Below are 8,935 nucleotides of genomic sequence, written 5' to 3'. Positions count from 1 at the left end.
GGAGAGTTAAAAATCACCACCAACACCTGTCTCTGCAGTGTCCACTTGGTTATATATAGTTACAGCGACTGTCATCAGGTAAAGTCTGGATAGCTAAAGAGTCCATTGACGCTGGTCAGTGGGGCCGAACCGACCCTGCCCGTCCCCGGCTTGCATCCTCCCGTCTCGCCGACAGTGCATGCTCTCATCTCCGCCACCAGCATCATGTGCCCGCCTGCAACTGTCCCGCCAACAACAGGTGCTCTCATCCCCGCCACCGGCCAGACTTTAGATTCTCTGTGCTGACCCGAACCGGACTGCGGGCCGGGTCGGGCCGACATTTCCCGGGTTGGGTCGGCACTTGATCAATCATTTGTGTGTGTGTTTCTTGGTAATAACACAAACTAATGACTGTACTTCCAGCGACAAAACGCGCATCTCTCTCCTCCCTCCAAGTTGTTTGTGCCGCTGCATGGTTTTACACTTGAGTGTCCTCGTGCATAAAATGTGACCTCTCGCGCACGTGACGTCACTCCCCGAGATGCTAGAAGAAAAACTAAAATATATATTTTTACCAAGGAAAATGACAAAAATAATAGTAACGCACAGTGATTTGAATAAGTAACTTCAATCTGATTGATGGTTTGGAAATATTACCATGTTAGATTACTCCTCACTGAAAAAAGTGGTCAGATTAGACTAACACGTTACAGGCATCACTGATTGGGTAGTGTAAGTGCAACATGGAGCTTGAGAACGTCTGTTATAACAGCCCACGTATTAAAAAAATGTTGGGTTTAAATCGGGCTCGGGCTCATAATTACAGTTAATGTGTCGGGCAGGCCGGCTCAGACACAATGTGCACATGCTGGGCTGGGCTGGGCTCGGTGTCGGGTCAGACTTGATTTTTTTTGGGCCAGATCTAAGCTCTAAGTGTAAGTGTGTGTGTATGTAAGTTATAAATATTGTTCATTTTAGCAATTAAATGCATTTTGCTGAAGGTGCAAATACTGAAAGTGATCTTACACCATGCATCCTGTCATGCCCATGTTATTGCATGTAATCATGACATGATTTGGCCTCATTCCCTGAGTCCATCTGACAGCACAATGATAATCCACAGGTAATATTTTATGTGCACCAATATAGCTATGACAAGGAATTATATGTAGACTGGGTGTTAAGTTTGTGTGTGACGCAAAACATGGACTGTGAGGAACGAGGCTAAGCACTATCAGTGTCTGACCCAACCAAAACACATAGTGAAGAATAATAGTTTGGGGGCCACAAATAGGTGGCCAGTGGGCCAGATGCAGCCTGGGGGCTGCCTATTGAGGACCACTGGTTTAGCGCATTTGTAAAAAAAAAAGAAAGTTAAAATTTGACTCTTTTACTTCTCCATATAGTGCCAGCTTTTTTCATAGATTTAGTGGAAATGGTGAAATCTGTTGAAACAGTGTTTTCAGACAGCTGCTTACTGTTGGCAGGTAAGAAACTGTTATGGTAGGGCTAAGTGAGGACTCAAATGAAGACACACACACACACACACACACACACACAGTCAATTACAAATATATACAAAAACCAAGGGATCCTAGACATGCAAGCTAGTCAAAAAGACAAAACACAACATAGCAACTAAAAGGCCCAAGAAACAAAGTGCAAAGAAAAAGCAATGTTCAAATCAAAACAAAAAGTAAGAAACCAAAACCAGAAACATACCAAAAGGGAGACACTGGAGGAACGATAGCCCAAGACAAGGTAACCAGGAACAAAGACTATACACAAGAACACTGACGAGGGGATTAGTAACCGGTGAGGTGAAAGAGGAGGGGAAAAGGACAGCTAACAAAGGGAAAAACAGAGAGAGGGAAAAACACACTGGAGAAACTGAACAACAAGAGCATGGATTCAAAATAACAGAAGCCACAACAAAAAGTTGTATGTATATAAAAAAATTGTATATATATATCTATATATATATATATATATATATATATATCACACTATACCTTCCTGTATTTGCTGCTGGTCAAATTCTACTCCCACATGTTCCTTATGACCCTGAAATGGAAAACAACTTCCAAAGGATGCTGTGCAAGCAAAGCCCAATGGACTGCTATCTTAATTACACAATTTACTGAGTAATTAGCAGCTAATTAGCAACACCTCTCTCATCCTAACACAGTGACAGCCTTCCTTTTCCCTTTTTGTTGATTTTCTATCCAAACTGACAGTTACTTTTTCTCTTTGTACTGAATGTATACATCAGATAAGAAAAGACACACAATCAGAGGTATTGTGATGATTTTAATTTGCTCATGCTTCAGTTTAGTGTAACCCTTTCTGTACCTTTCCTATAGGCAGAGCCCTGTGTTCATAACTTTTATTCGCCTTGTGTTGATTAATCAAGCCCTCTTAAAGTCAGTAACTTTAAATTAAATAGTTTTCTTGGTGTGTTACACGGTCAATGTTTAAAACCCAAAGTATTTTTTACTCTTGGCTTATGACTTATTACTACCAGACATCACAAAAGACCTTCTCTCAAATTAAGTCAATTTATAGACTAAAATAAAAAATAGTGACCTTTGGCAAAATCAGCTACTTTTCAAAGTAAAATTATTATTCAGTATCGACAAAAGCCACTTTAGCTTTCATGAAATTAACAGAACTAATTTTATACTCCAAATATTTTAAAAGCAATTTACACGTGTTCCTTTAACCTTCTTTTAACACAATGTCATGAATTATTTCCTTAATTTTCCCCTCACAACCATAAACTTAAATTAATTCAATATATCAAATACATTAAAAAATAACAGGTGATAACCAGTGGGCCCACACACTCACACTTTCACTCACACACAAGCCAGCAGCAATGTAAATGAAAGAAAATAACCCCTTGTTACAGGCCTGGTTGAATTCGGGAACGTGGTGACCAAAATAGGTAGCTGCGTCACTCTAGCCAAGCAAAACAATGGTGAATACTCACAGTTTGTAACAGAGTTCAAGTCAGTCTCTGTGTGATGGCGGGAAGAAGACAAAAGGCTGAAGCAGCGGCGGATCAGGAACATCGGTCTCCTGGGGGAAAGTACATGACCTGTCACACCACCCTGATCAACCATGCCCAGCTCACACTTTTCTTGGTCTTTACACTGCTATACAAGAGGGGCCCCTCAAGACACTAGAGGAGAATCTACAGTGTCAAACTGTAAGTGTAACAGGCTGGACACACTGGATGCCTGTGACTGCTGTGTTACTGAGTTACTTGGGGCTCACTCGTCTGTTTGGGTTCACATAGGCTGCATGCCGGCTTCGTTGCTGCTGCAGCACAGCTCCTGCCTGCCCTATCTGTTAACATTCAGTTTGACTTTGATAATTATCATTAAATATGATGATGTGATTTTCTTTTACTTCGCTGAAAGTCTGAGAAAGCTGGAGGGAGAATGAGACAGAGTGAGGAAGAGTAAGTTAAAGTGAAAGAAAGAGTGCAGGAAAGAAACTACTCTACACCTTATGAGTGTATTGTCTTCATCTCTGTGACATATTCTATAGATGCAAACATTAGAACGGTAGTGAAAGGCTGGCATGCTTGACACAAGTGTGAGAAGCATGTCTCAGGCATTGAGTGTGAACGGTCTAACTTGTTAAGATGGATGCTGAAATGAAAAGCGATAGTTAACGCCCCACAGTAGTGCCACACATGCATCCTGTGTGTCCAGCCTGTAACAGCTGTGTTTGACAAGTGAGGAGTGTGAACAATCAGCCAAGTTTATAAGGAAACATCCATCCTTCTAGTCTGTTTAAGTAAAAGATTTTTCTTTTTCTCCTCCATCTGTTGTTTAATGATGTAAACTGTCAGAGGATGTGACCTTCGATCTGTAGCTCTTGATAAAAACCAATGATACTGTCAGTTAATTAACAAGATTTTTAATTAGTAATTCCACTTTTATAAGGCTGAGAGGGAGGTTGTGGTGTGTAGGTGTTGTGGGGGGGGCACTCATATATTAATAGCGCATGTGTGGTACTTGGGCATGATATCGCCACCTTTTCAATGGTAACACAGTTATGGCTTGTCACAGACCTATATTGTAATACATCTTTAATTAATCCTGCCTAGCAAGCCATAAACACACATTGTTCTCATTGGTCCACTTACTAACTCACTGATTTTCGTTGATTTGTTGGACACCTTATGTCCTACACTCAAAAAATATACTCTATGGATGAACTTAAAAAAAATCATTGAAAGTATATCCACATGATTAAATGTCTTACTTTAAACATTAAGCAATTATGTTGGTCTAACGTAGTACTTAGGTTGGTTCAACTTAATTCATTAGGGTCAACAGACCGTTTTTGCAAGGGTTAGATCAAACTTAATTTACATAGCTTGGATTAATACAAGTTATTTGGGTTGATTCAACTTATTCATCAGTGTTTATTTGAACTTAATTTAAAGCTAGGGTCTGTAATGTTGTTCAGACACACATTTTGTTATACTGGGTGAGATGGTCCTCCTATCCTGAGAGTAGTCAATATATTATGCATTCAGAAAGAGGAACGAACATTTCAGACCTCTGTGGCAGCTGCAGGACTGAGAAAAAGCTGACCAATCCGTGCTTTTCGGCCCAAATAGCACGGATTGGTGAGATCGTCGGATCAGATGCCCTCATGTCTCGTTCTGCCTGCGCCCCCCTCTGTCCCTCCCTCCTCTGCACGTGCACATGATACGTTCCACTGATGCCGGAAATATTGAGCACTCTACTCTGCAGAAACACAGATTTGCAGGAGAAGATGTTCATTTGGTTACAATGGCAGAGAAAATACAGCCAGCATTACTTGTAATAGCTCACTCTGCTAAAAAGGCAAGGAAAAGAAAGCCTGAGGCAGAAATGGCTGTGATGAAATAGGCTCTGGATAAAGAAAGAAGTTGGACCTGAGTCAATGTCGGTGCAGCGTTTGAGCGGTGGAGACAACTGGGGCATGTAAAGGGTCTGAAAAATGATGCAGAGGTTGCTCTCTTTCTGTTGGGCAGGTAATGATTTGTTTTGTTTCAGGGGGGGATTGTTATTTTCATGAAATATTTAAGGTTTGCCAACTTGGCTACGATTGTAGCTCTTATTAGCCCAGTGCTAATGTTAGCTTCTTTGTGTGTTGTTTTTAGCCATGAGAATGGCTAATGAGTCAACCCAGTTTCCACTGGATACGGGCCCCCTGCGTTGCGGCAGTATGGTTGTGCTGGTGTTTTATTTTGAAAAGTAACCAGATGTTGTTTGTTATTTCGGCACTTTACTTCCTGTCTGCTGCATGCTAAATTCAGCTGAATTGTTGCGTCGTTCTCTGGCATCTCCTTCTCCCTGCTGAGTCCTACTGCCAGATGCGCATACAAGTTTGTGGGGGTGTGGCTTTTATTTATTTATTTTTTAAGTGACCATTTTCCAACAAGTGTGCATGGCAAAACAACAACGAAAACAGCTTAAGGACATCAAGCTCTAGAAGGAGCTTTTGAAAAACTTCAAAAGTGTCCTTCGTTTTTGGGGGGTAACTCAAGTTCACGGCATTAATGATGCCCATGAGCACGAGACAGGCCTTTGCAACACTTCCACAGTTGTCAAGTACCTCAGTCTCTTCAATAACAATCGACACATCAGTGCTCGAATGCACCTTCATCTTCTTCACTTGTGTGGCAGACACAGATCCTCAGGACTTGCTCAGCCTGGTCCTTTTGAGCTGCCTCTCTGCTGATATCCTGTAAAATAGGCTCATCCATAGAGGGAGAGGAGGTTGGTCCTCCTCTATTTTTGAGAGGCAAGATGAAGTATAAAGTATGAAGTATTATATATATATATATATATATATATATATATATATATATATATATATATATATATATATATATATATATATACATACATACATACATATACATATATATATATATATATATATATATATATGTATGTATATATAATACATACAGCAGTAAATATAATATATACAGCAGGTTGGTCCAATAACAGTTCCCAAACTTCATTCTCACATACAACTGTAAACGAAAAATACCTCTATGTATTTTACAGCTTTCACTGCCAGCCATGCTCGGACAAGAAATATCGAGTTTTCAGTGATATTGGAATCGGTTTCAAAGGAAATATAAGCACATTTCTGAAAGAAAAAAAACTGTTCTGAGAAATCAGAGAGAGGCAGTCAGAAAGATAATACATAGTTGTCGTTTCGTTGGTCCTGCTGGAGGACATAATGTTAGCGGCACGACCAGGACACAATACAGAACAGCAACACAGTTGTTTTGGGCGATTGTGATGAGTGAAGAGTGTGATGTCATGTGCTGTCGTGAAGTATGTTTACTGACTGCTGTGGTAGCACAGTGGGTAGTGCAGTTGCCTGCCACACAGGTGATTGAGGATTTAATCCCAGAAGGGCTACACATTGTTTTTTGTTGTTTTTTTTGTCTTGTATATTAGCCCATTGTACATCTACAAAGGCGGTAGCATGGAACTGGAAAGTGCATCCTATATGATGATGATGATGATGACGATGTTGTTGTTGTTATTGTTGTTGTTGTTGTTTGTCTCTCGTGTATGCATTTGTGTTGTTAGTATCTGGAAACGTATAGGCTTTGCTTATTCCAACACCTTTTCAAACTAACTAAATGGACTTAGCGGAGGCAACCGTCCTCCGCTGCGCATCAGAGGGTTCTTAGGCCTCTGCGTCATCCATTAACTCCTGTTTATGGACACCTCGTCAGGCATTATCCCGTACTTATATTATATTTTATCTCTGTTATATATGCAGAAAAAACCCTGAATGACTTACCTTCAAGATGATTTAGTTGCTCCTGCCCCCATTAAACCTGACTGCCGTCGTCGTCTTAGCGGACAACGGAGCGCATGTGTCCTGTATGCGTGTCACAAGGTGCATGCACAGATTCAAAACACACAACACTATTAAAACTTACTTGGCATTTCTAAGTTCAGGTGAAATGACTATGAAACCTTTAAATATTATGTGGAAAAACATAATAAAACTCTTCCCACACAGTTTATTACATGAATGACACATATAGTTTTACTTGAGTAACTCAAGTTCTCACTGATATTTCAATTAGAAAATACAAATTGTGACAGTTAACCAAATAAACTATAATTACTTCACCACATTTTTTTTTTTTTTCAGTGTAATTGCTCACAGCAAATCACAGTGCCCTTGAGTGATTCTCTGCTGCTGATGTTTAACAGGTGTGTCTGATTCTGATGATGAGCTGGAGCAGGATTGGGGCAGGTGAGCCGGAACATGGCAACCCAGTCATAGCGCAGAAGGGCCAACTGACCGAGGCAGGCAGATGGCTAGGAAGAGGAAGACCAGGCAGGAAACAGGGCCACCAATCAGGAGCAAGGGACACTGGAGACACTGGAGACAGGGCATAACAGGCCGTGGCACCCTCCCATGTCCACAGCCTCTGCCTCCACTTCCTCGGACTCTGCTGGTTGCCCTACCGTCACCCTCTATGAGGTGATGATGTGCTTCAAGTCAGCGATGCTCTCATCAAGGAAGCTCTAACATGCAAAACATCATATCGTAATGAGTCCAATGCAATATTCATGTTTGTCTGTTAATCAGAAAAACAATAAAAAATACAACACTAAACTTGGCGTTTTAGCTTTGCCCTATCCAACGTCACCATAGCCAGCTGCTGCTAGCTAAGCAGTAATGGAAAATACACTTTCAAAACAATGTCTAAATGCTAACAAAGCTATCTTGATAGCTATCAGTGCTAGCAATGTCTATGTTGGTTATGTGCATTCAATATTATGATACATGAGGTAAAGGCTTGTAGTTAGAAGTTGTGATGAAAACGATGCACTGATACACTCAACTTTCCGGCGCCGATGTGCTAATGGCATGTCTCTCTCAAGCTGTAAGGATCAGGATGCATTTGATTTTTGCTGTCAGTCTGGATTAAGTTTTCATTCCACAGTTTAATTTGTGTCTGTAATTACAGATGCATGCCCCTAGTGCTTAATGCAAGGAAATGCATTTCATTAAAAAGAAACATTGAAAAGAAACACCACTGCTAACATGTAGCTATTTTTTTCTGTTTTCAAATGTGCATGGAACTTTATTTAGACACTAACAGGACCAATATAGCACAGCAACAGATACAACATTGACCCGAATATAGGACTTTTTTTTTTTTTTTTTCGAAGAAAATAATATGAAAAAGTGGGCTCACCTTATAACCGGGGTCTAACCGTTGACACATGCTGATAGTTGTCTTGGGTCACTACACGACCACAGCGGCAGAGGGTGCCAGCTTATTGTAGAGACCTCACTGACACTGTGGCTGGGGTCACAGCTGGTATGTCAAGTCAGTCATACAGTTCTCTGCTTGAAAATGTATATACATTTTTTTCTTTTTTTTTTTTTTATATGTACAAAATCATCATCAACATTTTGATAGCACACAAGGCGATTTTCCTGACAGAAAAAAACATAGACGAACAGACAGAAAATACTTGTATACACAGATATTCCAATCCCTGTCTGTGTAGGACATTCTTGGTATAACATTCAATACAATTTTGAGTTAAAGTGATTCAGAATGGCTCACTCAGTCCTCAACATTAGCAAACCTGCATTTCACTACTTCTGATTTTCCTAAATACCCATGTCGAGTGTAGGAAGTTCACCTCAATACAACAATATACTCTAAAATCTTCTCAAATTGGAGCATGGGGTGTGCAGTGATGTCTGAGATAAGTCCAGCTGGAGGTGTGTGACATGGAAAGTTGTGTGATTGGAAACAGAGCATCTCATTTCAAACAGCACTCCTCTGCAACACCAATCACCAAACACACACCTGCTTGTTGTTATATTGCTGCAAGCAATATGAGAACTCCCTATGAAAATCACACCCGTGTCAACTCAAGTCCCT

The 8,935-nt window shown here is 40.5% G+C and overlaps 1 long non-coding RNA gene across 1 annotated transcript; it reads left to right on the top strand.

The window, feature by feature from the left end:
* Positions 1 to 1,669: 1,669 nt before the first annotated feature.
* Positions 1,670 to 7,647, top strand: LOC119008842. The gene is made up of 2 exons (XR_005071571.1): positions 1,670 to 1,740; positions 7,239 to 7,647. It is a non-coding gene; the product is annotated as an uncharacterized LOC119008842 (long non-coding RNA).
* Positions 7,648 to 8,935: the final 1,288 nt, after the last annotated feature.

Source organism: Acanthopagrus latus, chromosome 19, assembly GCF_904848185.1.
Source record: "Acanthopagrus latus isolate v.2019 chromosome 19, fAcaLat1.1, whole genome shotgun sequence".
Lineage (NCBI taxonomy): Eukaryota > Metazoa > Chordata > Actinopteri > Spariformes > Sparidae > Acanthopagrus > Acanthopagrus latus.
This window is presented reverse-complemented; position numbering and strand designations above follow the sequence as displayed.